Source organism: Symsagittifera roscoffensis, chromosome 1 (genome assembly GCF_963678635.1).
Source record: "Symsagittifera roscoffensis chromosome 1, txSymRosc1.1, whole genome shotgun sequence".
Taxonomy (NCBI): Eukaryota; Metazoa; Xenacoelomorpha; order Acoela; family Convolutidae; genus Symsagittifera; species Symsagittifera roscoffensis.
In genome coordinates, this window is record NC_087062.1 from 77,858,166 (window position 1) to 77,877,058 (window position 18,893).

Below are 18,893 nucleotides of genomic sequence, written 5' to 3' on the forward strand. Positions count from 1 at the left end.
AAGGGGGGCTTGAGTGTGAATCCGAGTGAAACTTGGATTCACGAAAAAGAAATTTTAACAAAGTAAATATTGTTACTAATATACTATATCTATTATATAAATCGAAATGCTGCATGACAATTTCCTGATTGAATAGGACAAAAGAATTTTTAAAATGATTGGCTTGAAAAGCGAAAAATTCAAAGGTGCAGGTAAATGCAGATTTTGATTGCTGTTTAGCAATAGTGTGAAAATTTTAAATGGTCGTGAATTTTGGGGTGTAGATAATCTTAAATCTGCTGCAAACTTCTGTAAATGACCACTGGCACTGTATCTTGAGCAACACTCGGTTTTTCTGGGACTCACTGGCAGAAGACAGCGCGCGATGAGGACATCGATCTCGAGTCCGGGGAGTATGTGCCAGTCGGTCATATTTGGAAGTTTGACCTTGAGAAGAGCAGAAAATACTTGATTTTGGAGAGAAATTTTATTTTTCAAAAATTCGAATGGAACATGTCATGCACGATTTTCTCGCGACAACTGAAAATCAGAAAAAGAAATCAGAACAATTTTAGAGCAATTGCGGGAAAGTTAGAAAGTAAAAACGAGTGGGAAATTGCTATTCGCAATTTCCGTCTATATACAATCGAGAGTAGAGCTGTCCTACTTGAAATAGAAGACAGAGTATCCCCGAGAGAGCGATTACTAAAGCTGGACCAGAGTGAACCTTCAGCGGAAAGGCGGACAACTAGAGTGTCCCAACGGTCCAAGAGAACTCAAATTCTAGAGCATGAACTTATCCTTGCTGTCCAAACTATAAAACATTAAACTTCTCTTAGTTATTTATTTCTTGAGTTAGTTACTGACTGGATTATTTCCCAATTCTTGAGCGTGCTGCTATGTGAGTACAAATTTAATTTCTAGAGTGTGTTTTATGATTGTTATGTTGAGGTAAGGCGAGTTTTAGGTTGATCCATCTGAAATGGATCAAAGTCACACTGTCTAATAAAAAGTAACCTAACGGATTGTTCCAACCCGGTTTTTAACGGCGTTCATGTATTTTGGGTATCTAGAGACCTAAGTATGGGGACGTTTCTAATTCTAGAGTGGGGGGATATTTTAGTAGTAGCCTTTAAGCTGTAACGGGTCGTAGTCTCATGTCATAAGCGAACCGAACTGGCTCCGACCGTTCTTGAGGTGGGAAAACACAAGAGATAGTGTCCCTGACCCTTGAGCCAGTGGTTATAGGGCCTATTTTTCTTAAGCCTCATGTGTGACTGCAGTAGACGAATGTTACAGGTATTTTTCATCTAGTTTTATATGTCCTTGATATCTTTTAAGTTCTGCTTGATGTACAGAATCGGCAAAGACTTGAAAATATACTAATTTCTTGTCGGTGTTTTTATTTCTTGTGATGTTTAGTCTGGGTAGCTCGTTTTTACAATCATCGGGATTGAGATGTAGAAGTCGTTCTATATTACTTTGGTAGAATGATTCACGGTCAAGTCGGTTTTTATTTCCGTTTGAAACTTGTGAACAATGTACTTTCTTCTCGGAAAATGTTGCTGTAAATTTCTATCCTATGACTGTTGTTGCTCAGGCTTTTGAATAGAGTGTCGCTATTACATTTGTAGTTTCTATAGCTTGTGGTTCTGTTTCGCATCGTGATACTTGATTTATTGCATATTTGTGTAGTGTTTTTTGTTCATTTTCTTCACAATCATAATGTGTTACTAATAAGTCTTGGGGTCCTGTGCGGGGAGAAGGATTTATGTTCTGATCGGAGATTACTAGAAAAAGGAGTTGGAGAAAAATCAATATTTTTAGAATATACATGTGTATGATAATCCTGAGTACGGAATAAAAAAGGTTATGTAACCAATTGTCTTTTTGGTATATCTGTCGTATTTATATATTACTTCAGTTGTTATAAATGGTGGTGGTAGCGATTGAGCTGTTATATTTGGTGGGTTTAATGGGTAAGGATGTTGAGCAATGTTGCTTAGTTTAACCGTTATTTCAAATTTTAATTGTAGATTATTTTGTTGGAGTATTTGGATGTTATGGTCACGAATGTCTTCGTGGATATCTTGCCTATATTGTAATCTATTAAGTGCCCAGTTGTGGAGTCGGTTATTTTCTGGGTGTTGTCCAAATAATGGTGGGGTGCTGTGAATGTGTTCCAGTCTAATTTTAAAGGGATATTTGTTGATAATTGTTCTCGATATCTAGCGTCGAGGTTATTTGGGAAATTTAAAGGGAAAGGCGTCGGTGAAATCTGGCTTATTGATGGTGTTGATGGTAGTGATAATGTTTCTGGTAGTGATGATGATGTTGTTGTATCTGTAGAAATATCTATTGGATCATTTATTAAAATTGGTTCACCTTGTGTGAATGATTGTGTTGTCCAATATGGTAGTCGTGATGTTTGGTTTGGGGGGTTAAAGGGATTTTCACGTATTTTTTCAGATGTTGGTGTTGAATCTAAGTAATCTGAGGGTAGACTTGAGGTGCTACGATGTGAAAGAAGTGTAGGGGTTTCTGGTAATATGCTAATTGGGTTTTCCGGAGTATTTGGTGATGGGGATTGGGGTATATCAAAATGAACTCGGGGGGTTTGAAAATTTCTGTTTCGTCGTGGATGTATAATTTGTCTATTTATTTCAACTGTATTTTGGTTTTGACTAATATTTCGTATTCTACTTAATTTTTGTGGTAGTGTTGGGTACAAGTTATATGTTGGTTCACTTAGAGGTGCCTATCGCTGAACTGGTTCTAGTGGTTCAGATAAGCGAGCGTGTCGTTCTTCAAAAGTATATGGGTTATCTTGGAAAGAAATTCGTGTGGATGTTTGGGGGTTTTGGGTAGTTGTAGGTGGTGTCGGGTTTTCTTGGGATGTTGTCGGTGAAGACTGACTGTGTGATTGTTTGTTAGCAATTTTTGAGGGTTTTTTTGATTGATTTCTTTTTAGTGAAAAAATGTATGTTTATTGTAGTATTCTTCTAGAAAAAGAATTAGAAGGATTGTTGCTAAGGCGAATGTTATGATTGCTTTCTTTATACATTTGCATATTGTCAATATGAGGGATGATAAAAATGTTATAAAAATTACAAATAGTAAAAAAATATCTGTTCTACTAAAAATGGTTCGTATCATTTAAATAAGTTTTGGGTTTTCGTACCTGTGAATATGGTCAATGGCTTGTAAAAATTGGAGATATATTTCAAATAGGGAGTAGAAAATTTAAAAAATTTTGCAAAAAATGATTAAGATTATTATAAAAGCTTCAAAAGTATCAAAGAGAAATATGAATAAGAGTTAAAATATTGTTAAAAAGTTTATGAAAATGTTGAAAATTATGTTGACTGATCGAGAGAGGAGCATTTAAGAAATGGCTTCTTGGTCGAATATTTTTTGTTGTTTGGGGCAATTTTCAAGTATGGTCGAATTATTTATTGGTTTTTTGACAAGTGGGTTGAGTTTTGTGAAAAAATGTTGGGGGCGAATTTTATGGTGTTTGGGAGGTCTTCTTTACTTTATTTTTATTTGTCAGGTGATCTGGGGTATTTTTGAGAATTTTGTACTTTAGGCTAAATTATTATGGTCGTTCTTTTTCTTTAGGCTAATTTAAAATTTTTGTTTGGGGGGTTTTCGAGGTCTAAGTTGGGAAAATATTGTTGATCTTTGCGTTGTTTGATAAAGGAGGGTTATGATATTGTGGTAGTATTTCTTTTAGTTGTCAAGTTTGAGTGGTCTGCTTATTTTTGACCTGGAGGTTGTAAAGTTATAGTTATAGATATGCCTGGAGTTTAATATCTTTCGTCTAATTGGTTTGTGTTAGAGTTATAGAAGGTGACGGATTGAATGAATCCTATTGGCTAATTTTGAACTAGAATCGCTGTGTGTTTGCAGCATGTTATTGTGAAAAATGAAAATTCAAAATGTTTCAGAGGTACAAAGATTATTAATTTTAAAATTTAAGCTGTTTTTGAAATTCATTTTTCTTTAATATTTTAGATTGTGGGATGAATGTCTTGTAGTTTTTGCGTGGTTGATTTCTAAGTCGTGATGACTCTCTTTGTTCTGAGTTCTCGACTTGTTCTTGGGGTAAAATTTTTTCTTTCATTCTTCTATTTTTTCTTTCTTTTTGAGGTATATTTTGATCTAGCTTTTTTGTATTGTTTTTGGTTGTAGTTGATTTTTTATTTTGTTTTTCAAGGTGAATGTCATTTTAAGTATTTATTTCACTTTCCGTATGTGGGTGATTTTGAATAATTTTTAAACCTGTGAAAGAATATAATTGAGTTAGTTCGCGTAGTGCGTATTCTTTCGGGTAGTAAGGCAATAGATTGTTTCTATGTTGAACAATTTCTTTTTGGTCTGAATCGGTGATTTTTTATGTTACGTCAGTGGGTTTGGCATTTATTTGGTATGGTCCTTTACGAAGGGGTTGTAATTTTTTAGAAATTCTTTTTTGTGTACTAAATTTTGGTATTAAGACAAATAATCCAATTTTTAATTCGGAGGCTGGTGTAAAGCGTGAATTTATTTAATCGTTAATGTTTTGCCTTTGTAACAATTTTTTTGTTACTTTTTGGGAAATTTCGTTTTGTTTTTTATCTCTATTTAAAATCCATTCGGTGTGTGTAGCGGAGGCTAATTTAAGGATTTGTGGGTGATGAAAATGATCTTCATCATGTGTGTGTAAAGGTAGGTTATAAAAAATTGAGTCTTTATTCGGTTGACAATGACCTTGTGCATTTTTATGAGAGTTTGCAGTAAATATAATTGGTTTACGTGGCTTTTGATTAAAAACCATTTCATATGGTGACATTCCTAGAGTTGTTGTAATTTGTGAATTGTATGCTAAGGGAAATAATTTTACATCTGCTGACCATTCGGTGTATCTTGTATCATTTCCATTTATGATAATCTAAGATATTCTTGTAGTGAACGGTTTATACCTTCGACTAAACCGTTTGTCCAAGGTGCATGAGATGTACGCGGTTTGTGCTTAATGTTATTTAAATGACCTAGTGTGATGATTTCATTAATTATGAATTCTGTACCGTTATCTGTAACTAAAATTTCGGGTAATCCGAATTTGGCTATCCAGTGTTCATAAAGTGTTGTGTAAGCGTAATAAGCGTTACAATGTGGTACTGGGTTAAGTGCTACATAATGTGTAAATACGTCAACAATTACCATAATGTAGGAGTTTCCTTCAGATGATGGTGAAATTGGTCCTTTTGTATCGAATGAAATACGGTGGTTAAAATATAAATTTTGTCCTTTAAAATCTTGTTTTTGTGCTATTTTTTTTCATTTGGATAAGGTTTATTTAGCTGACATACTATACAATCATTGCATAGTACTTTTATCCAAATTGGTGCATTTGGGAAATAAAAATTTTGTATGAAATTTGAATATGTTTTCTCTGATCCAGAGTGTCCTTTAATGTTTTGTGTATGTGAAATATTAAAAGCTATTAGAATCATACTTAAAGGGAGACAGGGAACTGTAGAATCATTTAATTGATATTCTAGAAGGTCTGTGTTTTCATTAATTGTTGTATGATTAAATTTTCGGAAATATCGGAGGAGTGTTTTATTTCCTAAAATTGTTGTATCTGCTTTTACGGGCTTAGTTTTGTATTTGTGCCACGATTTTAGTTGTCTAATTACTGGGTCAAGATTTTGATACTGTTTCAAGGTATGAATTGTAATTTTATCTGTTGGGGGGAGAAAAATGTTTTCAATTTCTAATTTAGATAAAGGAATTGTGTCAAGTGGGTCATGGAGGTCAAAAACTTGATTTAATGTGTATTTTGAATCATTTGTTTGTGGTCCTGATAAATTTATTTTATCAGTCAAATTTTCTTTTTCAATTAACGGAAAAAGGTCTTTTTTATGCGAGTGGTGTTTTATTCGCTTTTGTTGGGTGTTATTTTTTATCCATTGTGAGTATGGAATTGGTTTGAAAGTTGATGTTCCAAGTAGATCAACTTCGTAGTGGTTATTTTGGCAATCTAAGTAAAGCGGGAAATGTTGGAAGTTATTTATCTGTGATTGTTCAATGTCAGTTTTTACTGCATATTTGCATTCTAGTCGAGGTGATGTTTCGTTTTCTGCCAGGTAAAATTTTATATTTTTGGGTATTTCAACTGTAGTTTTTCGTGTAATTAATTCAAGTGGTGTATTTCGACTTAATGTATCTGGTAATGCAAGATTCTTTCCTGCTGTCCAGACTATATGTAAGTTTGGAAATTTCATTAGAATTAATTGAAATCTATAAACTCGGTGATTTGGATTTGACTTCTGTGTAAAGAGAAAAATGATTGGTTTATGATCTGTGAATAGAACTGTTGGATGTTTTGATCCAAGTATCAGAAATTCATATTCTGTAAGCGTATAAATTATAGCTGTACATTCTCTCATTAGAGTTGAGAGTCGTAGCTCTGCTTGAGTGAATAATCGGTAATTTGCTGATATAAGGTTCATTTTATTTGTACCATTGTGTGATTGTAGTAATGCTGCGCCGATGCCAAAATTTGAAGCATCGCACATTGCATAGAATGGTTGATTTGGATCTGGAATTGTATTTGAAATTTGTTCAGGTAGAAGTTTTTTAATTTCTTCAAATCGTGTTTGATGTTCAGTATTCCATTCAAAATTATTTTGTTGTCTGAGGATATTATAGAATGGTCTTAAATATAAATGCATTTTATAAACGTATTTGCTTAAGAAATTTAACATTCCAAGGAATTCTTGGATTTTCTTTTTGTTTGTTGGTGGTTGAAGTTTTTGAATAGCATCAATGCGTGATTTTAATGGAGTGATTGTCTTTCTCTCTATATTATGTCCTAAAAATTTAACTCGTGTTAGAAAGAAGTGTGATTTATTGGGGGCGGCCTTCAGATTTTCATTCTGAAGTATTTTATGATAGTGTTCTAAAACTATAAACATTTCTTCTTTTGTCTGTGATTGCATAAAAACACCGTCTAAATAGGTGATTGCGTTTTTCTTAAGTATTAGTGGTCTAAAAATTTTGCTCATAAAAGCTGAAAATGCTGCTGGTCCTATGGATATTCCATAGAATAGGCGGTTGAATTCATATTGTTGATTTCCAATAACAAATTGTATTAAACGTCGTGATTGTTCATCTAATGGCATTTGATTGTATGCACTATTCATATCTGCGGTTGTAAAATATTTTCCGTTTTTTTTTGTTAAAATAACTTGGATTGGTTCAATAGGCCAATTGCATTTTGATTCGTCTATTAATGAATTGAGATATCTAGCGTCTAAAACTTTTTTTAAAGATTCTCCTTTTGCTAGGATGATAACAGGGTTAATAAATGTGTTACCTTTTGGTTGTTCTTCTTTGTTTACCGGTAAGATAATTTTGTATTGTTCTAAAATATCGAGTAATCTATTTACTTTGTCGTGTAAATGAATTGGTACTTTACTTGCTCTTTGTTTTCTGAAAACTGCGTCGGGTTTTAACGGGAGATGTAGTGATGAACTGATTTTTCCCAGATCAAATTTTGATGTTGCATAGACTGATGAATATTTTATTAGCTGTTTGGCTAATTTGTCAAATTCGTCTTTTGTGATTTGTGAATGTTGGAAGTTAAACATTGTTAAAAACTTCTGTTGATCTTCTGTATAGTTGGTTATATTGAATTTAGGTTTGAAATATGGGGTTTTTGTGAAATAGTCTGTATTTTTTTTTCATTACTTATTATATTATTTATGGATAGTTCTTCGTTAAGAATTGTGGATTGACAAATATCTAATAATTGTAGTATATTATTTACGCGATATGCTTGTTCATGTACGGGTGATATAGTAGCGTTTGTTTCGCAATATCCTAAAAGTCCTCAGGGTAATGTAACTTGATTCGGTGTATTGTTATATACATGTAACAAAATGATGTCTGAATTCGTATTTTTCAAATTTTTTATAGATGAAATCGTGATTTTGAAAAACTTATGGATAGGTTTAAATTCAAAGTCTGACATAAAGAGTTGTTGTTTATTTTGACTTTTATCATATTGGTGAACTTGTTTGATTGAAAAGTTATATATATTTCCTGATAGTGGTTTCAGGTGTTTCCGTTGTTGGTTATAAATTGGATAAAATTTTGAAAAGAATGGTGGTTGTTTATTTAATCTTTGAAAAAATGTTAGAGCTGTATTTTTTGTTTTTGTGTACTTATCTTTGATTAGTATTTTACTGATCAAGATGTTGATTGTTGGTATATATTTCGAGATAAATGGTATGCCAATGATATTGTGTTTAATATCAGTGATATGAAATATTTGTTTAAATGGTTTGTTTAGAATTTTATTTTGCTCCATTGTTCGTGTGGGGAGGAGGAATAATTGAACTTTTCCATAATTTACTAATGTTGATCGTTGTGCTGTTGCTAGTTTACTAAAGGGTTGCAAGAGGCGTTAATTTTGTGTGTAATGTTTTGATTTCATTCCATGTGGGAATGTTAATTATGTTTGATTCTGCTCCTGAATCAATTAAAAAATCAATTTCAAGATCTGGTGGTTGAAATTCTTTGTTTCTTGGACTTTCTAAAAGAAATGGTATTGTCCAAATTTTTTCTTTGGGTTGTTCTTTTTGTACATTTTGGTAAATATGATTTGTATTTAAGCATTTTGTTTTGTCATTTTCATTGGATTTATTTACGGTGTTGATTTTGTTTACTTCTTGTGCAGTTTGTGTAGTATTGATGGGTTCAATATAATAATTGTGAAGGAGTTGCAATTGATTTTCACATATATGTGATGTAAAAGGTTTTTCATATATAATAGGTTCGTATTTGTTTTCAACTGTTATCATATTTATGGAGATAGTGTTTTCTGTATCACTTTCTGTGTCTGATGATCCACAGTTTATTTGATTTAGTTGTAGTTCGTTATTTCCTGTGTCATCAATACCTGGGGGGTCTGATGTTGTTTCTTCATTTTATTGTACTTGATTGATATGTCTTTGATGTTTGGGTGTACTACTTCTGTAGCGATGTTTAGAATTATTATAATGGTTATTATTTCTATGTGGTGATTGAGAATAATTTCTATATCGATTATTATAACTTGAATTTCGATTTTGTGGATTATTTCGTGATCTGTTTTGATAATTGTCGTTTGATCTGTGATAGTTCGATCTGTTATATGAGTTATTTCTTGATTGATTGTTCGGGTAATTTTGATTTCGATTGTTCGAATAACTTCTGTTTCGATTATTTGAATAGTTTCTATTTCTGTTATATGATGAGTTTCGTGATTGATTATTGGAATAATTTTTATTTCTTGAATTTGATTGGGAATTGGATCTAGAAACGAATTGTGTTGCATTTGAATTTGATCTCGTATAGTTATTTCGACTATTTGAGCGATTATAATGGTTTTGTGAAGAATTTTGTGTATTTCTTCGTTCTGGTGATCTTCCTCTATAACTTGAGTTATATGGTGATCGATTCCTTGTGTAATTAGTGTTGTTTGGAAGTGGTTTTCCTGAACTGTTGTTACTATATACATTTTTGTTTGGTAGATTTTGATCTTTTTTCATATATTGATAGAATGATTTGTTTGGTTCTTTATACTTTTGAGGTTTGTTCTGGTTATCTTGTTGTTTTTGTCTCCATTCAGAAATACTATGTCCATATCGTCGGCAATAATTACACCATTTTTTGAAAGATGGTTTGCCTTCAAAATTTGGGTGTTTTTCGTAAATATTTAGTGTTTCAGTGATTTTTTCAACTAGGTCTGTATCTGATTCCTGTATGTTATTGATATGTGTAGTGTTTGTTTCGATTCGATTAACATATTGTAGTTTTAGATTTTCTGTTTCTTCAAGTTTCATTGTGATTTCCGCTTGCTCTATTTGGTCTACTAGTTTTCGAAAATCTAAATCTGGCTCTCGAATGGAAGAAGGATGAGATGCTCTCTTTTTTATTGCTATTTTCGTTAATTGAGGTGTTAAAGTCATCATTAAAGTTTCTGTCATTTTTGTGTTTTAATAGTCATGTGTATTAAGTGAATATGCTTTTCGAACTAGTGTTTCGATACGTACTGCTAATTGTTTGATGGTTTCATTTGGTAATCTGCGAATTTCATTACATAAAACTCTTTGGTGTTGTTTATTTCTTTCGGAGTCAAACATTTTTGAAAATTCTTGTGTAAATCTTTTCCTGTCTATTTTTATTTCTATAGGTAGAACTGAAAACCAATTTTGAGCTGCGCCATCCAAAGTTGTTTGTATCAACGCTGTGCGTCGATGTATCCAATTCTGATGTAGTGGTGTATTAATTGGTTCAGGTCCTATATTTAAAATTAAATTTGCTGTTACTGCATTTAAATAATCTTCTACAGAATATTCAGGGTCTGTTCCGGTGAATACCATTAAGGTTTATTTGATGTTATTGATGATCCACCCATAAGGTATGGATTCATTGACATCTGTAGTGATTCTGCGGCATTTGGCATTTGTGAAAAATTTGAAAGTTGATTTTTTGTTATTTCGTGTTGTTCAAGGTAATATGGGAGTGGTATTTCATTTTGCTTTTGAGTTGGTTGATACAAGTGCATAATCATTGGGTTTTGTGGTTGAATTGGTTGAAAAGATTGTTTATTAGTTGGATTTTGTATTTGTATTGGTTGTTGATTTTGTATTTTGTGTATCTGTTGGATTTGGAGAAAAAATTCTATTATATGTATAAGGTTTTTGCGCTCCTTGTCCGCAATATTCTTGGGTATACGGTGCAAAATTATCTGGTTGTAAATAAGCATCATCAGATGATAAGTAATCCGTATGATGAGGTGCTTGCTTTTTATTTTTATTTTGTTGAAAGAATGGGTAATTTTCACAACGATCCTGTGGAGGATGTGAATTAGTTCGAAAACTTACTGAGTTGGTTGTTGTCATTGGGTTATCCCAATAGTGAGAACATACATGATTATTAAAAGTTTTTCGTGGGGGATAATTTGTTTTTGACGAATGTGCATAATTATAATTGTGTTCTGCAAAAGTGTTTCTTGTGAACGTTCTTCGTGTTTTTGACGGTACTGTCAAAGGTCTATATGTTTGGTGATCCATATGTGAATATTTTGGAGCAACCGAAGGTTTAACGGTTGATTGTAAGGTTACTTGTGCCAGTGAAGTGTTTGTATTTTTTGGTGTTGTTAAATTTGGATGTATCGGTGAAATAGTTTGTTGTGTAGTTGTTGTTGTTTGGACGATTTCTTCATTTATGAAGTGTGATGGTGTTTGGATATCTTGTTGTGTAAGATTCCTAGTTCCATTAAGGTTTTCATTGTGTATGACGGTCGAATTTAAACTGTTATTTCGCGTATCAGGTAAAAATGTATTGTAGTTTAATGGTGTTGCATCAATGGTCAGTGGTACTACTTTCACATAATCTCTTTGATAAGATATTGTACTTATTGCTTGACTTGAGATTGATTGTGGGATATTTATAAATGCAGGATGAGGCTATTCAGGGTCCCAAACGTAGTCTGACTGTTCTTTGATGGCAGTATCATCATTTGGATTTTGAGGTCTGAAAATTTTTCTTGCTTGTGAAATTAAGTCTATATTATGTGTGAAATAATCTATTATAAACCATGCCAAAATTTTTTGTAAGTCATGTTTTGTGTGTCGTGAAACCTCGTCTTTAGTGAAATTTTCTTTGATTATATGTAGAAAAGTTGAAAATAATGTGATTTCATGTCGTACTTTTGTATGTTTGGATAATTCAGTTGGTGAGATACTTTGAAGTTCTGTTTTTTTCTAATATTGAAATATAGCTATATATTATTGCAAAGACTTCGTTAGTAAATATGGAGTTTGCTCTTTGTGAGTTATGATATTGTATGCTTTTAATCTATTCTAAGATTACTTTTGAAAATTCTAATTCAAGATCGTCTGTTTGAATTACATATTTACGGTGATTCGGATTTGGTGAGCTGAATTCTATGGTGTAGATTCCGTATTGTTGTGTTAAATTACATATATTTTTCAGATAATGTTCAATAATTTGTCTTTTGAATTTTACATCTGGGAATTTTGCTTTGCATGGGCTGATTCCGGGTTCAAACAAATTTAGGAGTAAATTCTTGCAAAAGTCATGCTGCCCTCTATTATCGGGTGCATCTATGAGGAAGGGGTAAACCTCTTCGTCATCTGGACTATCGTCACTTTGAGTATGGCTGTGGTTCATTTTTTTAGTTTAATGACTGTTAATATATAACTATCGATGTGTCTAATTGGTTGATTCCAATTATACAAGTGTACTGGTTTGCATTTATATTGCTTTTTTATTCTTCTTTTTCCTCTTTTTGATGAATTTGAAGTTGTTTCTGAGTCGGAAAAATATAGTTGATCGTGAATGGGACAATTTTTATCAATCGATTCTTTTAATTTATAGAGTTCATCTAAATTGCTGGCTTCTGATTCTGAAAATGAGTTTCTATTTTTTGAAAATCTTTTTCGTGTAATTTGTCTTTGTTTGTTTATTATTTTTCTTTTTATTGTTAGTCGTTTTGTTCTAATATATCCAACTGTTTGTGTATGAGGTGTGATTACAAGATCGTATTTTTTGTTATCTATTTCACAATTGTGTAAAACGATTGTTTGTTTATTTCCTAGATTTTTGAATGACATAAGGTTTAAGATGAGGGATGCAAAAAAATGTTAGATGATGTCTACTTTCTTAAACTGTTAGTCCTTACGATTTTTTGGTTAGCTTAACCTGGGTCTATTTGATCAGGGTTGGAGAGAAAAGTATATCGATTCCGAAGAATGATTTTTTACTTTCTTGTGGCTAGTATAAGCTAGGGTGTTAACTTACTTAATCTTACGTAGGGGTAGTGATTGTGTTCAAGGGTTGGAGAATAGTAAATCGATCCACAAGGTTCAGGTATAATTAGAACGCCCTAGAAGTAGTTCGTTAGATACTATTTTAAACTTACTAAGTCTAAGATTTATCCTGGGTCTGGTAAGAGGAGGGTTCAAGTGAAGGATGAATAACCGAAGTTCTTCACTGTTTATCCTAATTTGAATGGTTAGTTTTGTTGAAAAATTTGGGTTTTTTGTCTTGGGTTTTTTGGAAGGGTTGGTTAGTGAATCGACGTTTGAGGTCGTTATAAAGTTGCTAAGTGGGTGGGGGAGAACAAAATTGTTTTTTTTTGATCCAAGGATAGGCCTTGATGATCAGGTTTTTGAATTTAGTGAAATAGAAAATTAATTAAGATCCGAGGATAAGCCTTGATGATCTGATTTTAAAATTAAATGAATTTAAGTTTAAAATGGTTTAAATTTATTTAAGAAAAAAATTTATTTTTTTAATGGTATTAGTGAGCTTATGATTGCTGTTATGTTTAGGTGATGAAGCTGGGACAACAGATGATTTTATGATTACTAACAATTTATTGTCATGCTACTAATTTTTGTTTTGATTTTCAATAAATATTTTTCAAACATGTTTTATATAAGACTGCAGAATTTAAGAAAACGATCTGGGATCTTTTTATCAATCGTTATTGTATACTAATAATTTTGTTTAGCGCCTGAAATGATTATGAAGAATGACTTCAAGATTTTATGTTTGCAAATGAAAATCTAAATTCATTGCTAATAAGATTCTAAATATAAAAGTTTGTGTTGGCTTTTGCCGTACAATCATATAATTTTATGGTAAGTTTCTAATTTGTCGTATGTCGTCTCTTGTTTGAGTTCTTCTTACGATTCCGGGTAGTTCTGTTATCGTTCGGAATATCGGCTCTGATCTATTGAGTCGTAGAGACATTTCGATTAAATTATCATCGTATAACATTTTTTAAATGTTTTGTCTAAATTCTAATCTATTTTTGGTTAAATCTAAGCTATTAAGGTCTTATTCGAGACTTATGGTCGCACCAGATGAGTTATTCCCGATGTGGTTAACTCATAGAGTAATTTCGGATAGGGTACACCGTCTGCTCGTCACGCTATCTTATTTTCGGCCGGATAGGTTCGTGCAACTTCTTAGTCTAATACCAATCCTAATCTTACTCTTATACTTTCTAGTCTCAGGGTGTTTAACTAATCTCTGCTAGGCTCAATAGATCTAGAGTATACTGGTTTATTGCGGCTGCTGAAGTTCTCTTGGAGAGACAACTAATTTCTAAGTTAAATTCAAATCTCTCTGGTGCTGAAATTACAAGTAATTTCAGCACTTACAAATAAGTGGGTTGTTAGTTAGATGGATCATGATTGGTTAATATTAAATACTTTACAGTGGTAAAATATCTAATTTATCCAATCATAAAATATAGTTTAGATCAGGTTCCAGGATCTTAAAATATTGATTACACACAAGGGCGTATTCTCTCCCCCTCTCCCTTCAGGAATTCGACTCCCAGCCGACCCAAAGGGTCCTCCTTTGTACTGTTTTGAGATATCCGTTTTTGACTGACAGACCCTAAAAGTTTCCTTTGTCGCCAATGTATTTTAATTTTGACGGGGAGCGCGCGTCGAAAAAACGCGATTTTTTGGTCAACATTTTCCAAAAAGTGCCTTTAAAAACTTTCATTTTATATTGAATGGTCAGTATTCCAACAAAACTGAACAGCTTTTTTCCTCTTACCTTTTGAAATCAGACAACAGGACGTGAACAAAAGATGTTTTAAAAAATATTGAAGCGCAAAATTTGCAAAACACACATTTGCTTGAAAGTAAAATATCAAGCAGTCACAGTCACAAATGAAAAACTAACATTACTAGCAGATTGAATTGGCTGCTTAAAAGGTCAAAGAACTAACAAAAGAGCTAGGCAAACTAAAAACAGTAGTTTGGCGTTTGCAAACTATATTTTCTTTCAGCTCAATATTTGATGGAGTTTGACTGTTGCATTTGCAGCTGCGATTCAGTTGAAATGCAGCTCGACCCAAAATAGTGGCTGCCTTTAGTTGGTAAACTGTCTACGTTGGCTCTTTTTCTTCGAACTACTGCCCATTTTTATTTGCACTTGTGTTTGCGACAACAAAAATACGCCAACAAAAAAAAATGAAAACTCCGCAAAAGTTTCAGGCAGATACTTTAACCTCACAAAGGTTTCAACTCTAACCACCTCCAAACTTATTTTGGCACTATTATATGATCATGGAATATGATAGTTATTATACTATGATTGTTCCGACTTTCGATATGAAAGTAACGGATTATTTGCGCTCGGGGTGGTTTTTTTGTTTCAGACAAATTTCGACTTTTTAACTAGCCTTTTTTGACGGAATTTTTTTATATCATTCAACAGGTGCTGTTGTCCTGAGCTTATCCAGGTGCTGTTGTCATCGAGAAGATATTTTACCTGTGATTGTTTTTCATTAAAAAAATGGGGGTTTCAAGATTGGCATTTTGGCCAATTTGGGACTATTAACGCACGATATATATCGCGCAATTAACGCGTAAGCGGAGATTTAATCCGTGTTAGAAATCGTTCCAAATTGGTTGAAGGAAGCTTATTTGCCATAATTGATGTGTTAATAGAAGCGAAATTTATCACTTTGTTTTTTATATGTCGTGCGAGGGGATGATTTCCACAAAAAAAACTAAATTTTTTTTTCACAAAATTTTTTCATTTTATTTTCCTTTTTTTACATTTAATTTTTTCATGTTATTTTTGACTGTTTCATAGACCTTAAAAGGCAGTCGGAACATTCAGGGCTTTGCCATGATACGAGCAGTCTTGTTGTTGTTCTGAGCTTGAACTTGAAAAGATATTTCACCTGTAATCATTGTGGGGCAGTACAACAGTGCCGAAGTACAAAAACAGTGCAAAAAAAATGTAGTTCAACAGTGCCGAAAATGAAAACTTTGTTCAACAGTGCCAAAAAAATAAACAAATTTCAACATATTAAGTGCGGCAATCATAAATAAAACGGCGAACGTTTACAATCTTAAGTGGCACGTAAAGATTTTGGGAGAGAAAATTTGCAATTTACTCGTTATGCCGCCAAAATAATTATTTAATTTGCAGTTGCAGACATTTTGGTGCCAAAATTGGAGTGATTTTCTTTGATAATTAGCGTCAGTAATTTCTCGCTCTTTAGAAAGTGCGTTTAGTTTATTTTGAAATTTTCCCGCCTTTTTCGGCACTGTTGTTCTTCGGCACTTTTGAACGCCCCCGATCGGTATTCGTTAAGTTATTGGGGTTTAAAGATTGGCATTTTGGCCAATTTGGGACAATTAAAGCGCTATATATTTCGCGCAATTAAGGCGCAATAGATTTCGCTCAATAGATTTATTCCGTTTTAGAAATCTCGTTCCAAATTGGTTGAAGGAAGCTTATTTGCCATAATTGATTTGTTACTAGAAGCGAATTACTATTTTTTAAATGTTATTACTGCTGCATAGAACTTAAAAAGCAGTCGGAACGTTCAGATCTTCGCCCTGATACGAGGGGTCTTGTTATACTTTTTTAGCCGAGCCTAGACAGTTTCCGAGGAACTTTATTGAAGAAGAAGCTGCAAAATTTATGGCAAAAAGCCAATGAACCAGTATCTTAGACAGCTCGGAAATATCAGTTGACCAAAAAAATTTAGAAAAAGGATGATCGCCGGCCCTGATTTTAAGCATACGATGAAAGATTGAATGAAAACAATAACCATTTCATCAGCAAATCATTTAAAACCATATATCCCAGCAAAACCATTTTTCCGAAACAACGCGGAGCGCTTTCAGCATACAGCTTAACTGTTGTGTTTTCCTTAGTCCGCAGCGGCGGCAATTTAGTCTTTGACACTACTTTAAGACATCTAAAGGTGCATACGCCACAACTATTTTACTTTTATGAGAGAGAAGCGCCAAAAACTCAATTTTTGGTCAAAAATTTCCAAAAATTGCCCCAAGAACAGATTTTCCTATCAAAGCAGATAAATCGATTGAGGTTTGTGAAACAGATTACTTGTTGTTTTGACAAAAAAAACCTCGAGACCAAGTGAGGGGCAGTAAACTCTCCGCTTCTATACTAACAGTGTTTTCCAAGTAAGGCACAGATTTTTTTTGCCTCTTCGGCAGTTTATACGTTTTTGTCTTTATGCAAAAGTTACAATTTTAACAGAAATTGTAGAATAAAATTACTGATAAAGTTTTCTGATCATGGTGATGTATATTTTTTACTTCTAAAACTAACCGTTGCATAAGGACTAACGATTAGAATGGCTCTCGGTATAGCATGAGTCGAAAATCAAACAAACTATTCAAACGAAGCTTTAATGTTCAGATTAAATTCAACCACACGATTAAGTGTTCACACCACCAAAAAACAAAAATTTTTACACTAAAACACCAAAAAACGCTATTATATAATTTTTGTACCAATTTTCGAAGCAAGTGGCAGAATATTTGTGCTCCGGGTGAATTTTTCTTTTGACAATTTTTGACTTTTTATTTATTAATTTCTGACGGATTTTTTTATCCTTTGAAAAATAATGTTGTCTGAGCTCAAATTTGGAAAACATTTCACCTGTGATCAATTTACGTAAAAGTATAGGGGTTTAAAATTTGCCAAATTGGCCAATTTGGGACAATTAAGGCCCGATATAATTCCTGCTATTAACTAGTAAGCGGAGATTTAAACCGTTTTAGAAATCGATCCAAATGAGATTGTGGCAAGCTCTTTGGTCTATTTAATGATATTTCTGTAATCTCACACTATTTAATACCATATATTTACACCTTGTTGTCCATGTTGTTGGTTCATGGACTTAAAATTTTTCTAGTTTTTTTTTCGTTTCTCAAACTGCGTTCCAACATTTTTTAAACTGCATTCCTCCATTCAGTCCAAAATACATTCTCCAATTTTTTGTCCTAATTTGTTCTGTACTAAAGTAACAATGTTATTTTTAACACTGTAACAAATGTCTGATTTGAACAGCTGAAGATTGTCGTTTATTCAATCCTCTGTTCAATTCCACGGCTAATTCAATTTAAAATTTATGAGCTTCCTTTTTAGTGTTTTTCCAGATTTTGGAAAATTATTTCTCCGCTTTCACAGTGTCTAGTTCAAAGTCAAACCATTATGTGCAAAGAAAGTGGATTCAGTGAGAGATACCGAGAAAAAGTTAACAGAATTAGGAGCAATTGAAAAATGAAGTTTATTTTTGATGCGTGTCCGAACAGTAACTGTTTGCTTAAAATGAAGATCATTCAAAAGCTGTTGAAACCCAGCATTACCACAATCATCGTCAATTTCCCAATATACTTCAAAATGTCATAGAAGGTAATGATAAGATCTAGAAAACAGGTGCAATAATTATGTTTTGAGAAAACGTTCTGGAAATTTTTTGAAGTCACCATATTGTGGTGTCTTATTGCTTTAGCAGCAATTTTAGTAACTTTATTTTCTAAAAAACTAATAACTGTCATCATCAGTTACTCAAAATATTCGTCAATTTCGGCATCAATCAAAAAGGGTCGTAAGGTTTTTCTTGCAAACACAGTATTTCCGCCTCAATTTTTGGCAAAACGCTTTTTGTACATGAAACAGTCAGGTGCCGGACATCAAGCCGACGGGACTTCAAGCCGAATCGTAAAATTAGGGACTTCAAGCCGAAAATTTTCTCTCCAAGTCATGAAATATGATTAATTTAAAAATTTCTTCGAAGAATTTCTCAATTTCATGATCTGTATTCGGTAATTATTAGCGTTTTCATTAAATTTAAGCCTCCAAATGATGTTTAGGAAAGTTGAAAAATAAAACACGGTTGAAGGTAATTTTCTTGTCTATAATTTATGCATTTCAAAAACCGGCTGATATTATTAACGGATGCCAATCCCAAGTGATTCATTGTCATAAATAACGCTTATTATGGAGTAAAATAGCCTATGATTTTGACAAGCAACGTTTCACAGATGAGAAAA

General features: G+C 32.8%; 1 protein-coding gene across 2 annotated transcripts in view; it reads right to left on the reverse strand.

Moving 5' to 3' along the window:
• Window positions 1-14,741, reverse strand: part of LOC134849814 (patched domain-containing protein 3-like) — a 69,021-nt gene extending 54,280 nt beyond the window's left edge. Inside the window, exon 1 of one of the 2 annotated variants that reach the window (XM_063866545.1) lies at window positions 14,620-14,741. The gene's annotated coding sequence lies outside the window, so the exon portion shown is untranslated. The remainder of the gene's footprint in view (window positions 1-14,619) is intronic. The other variant, XM_063866549.1, reaches the window with a different exon arrangement.
• Between the last annotated feature and the right edge of the window lie 4,152 nt (window positions 14,742-18,893).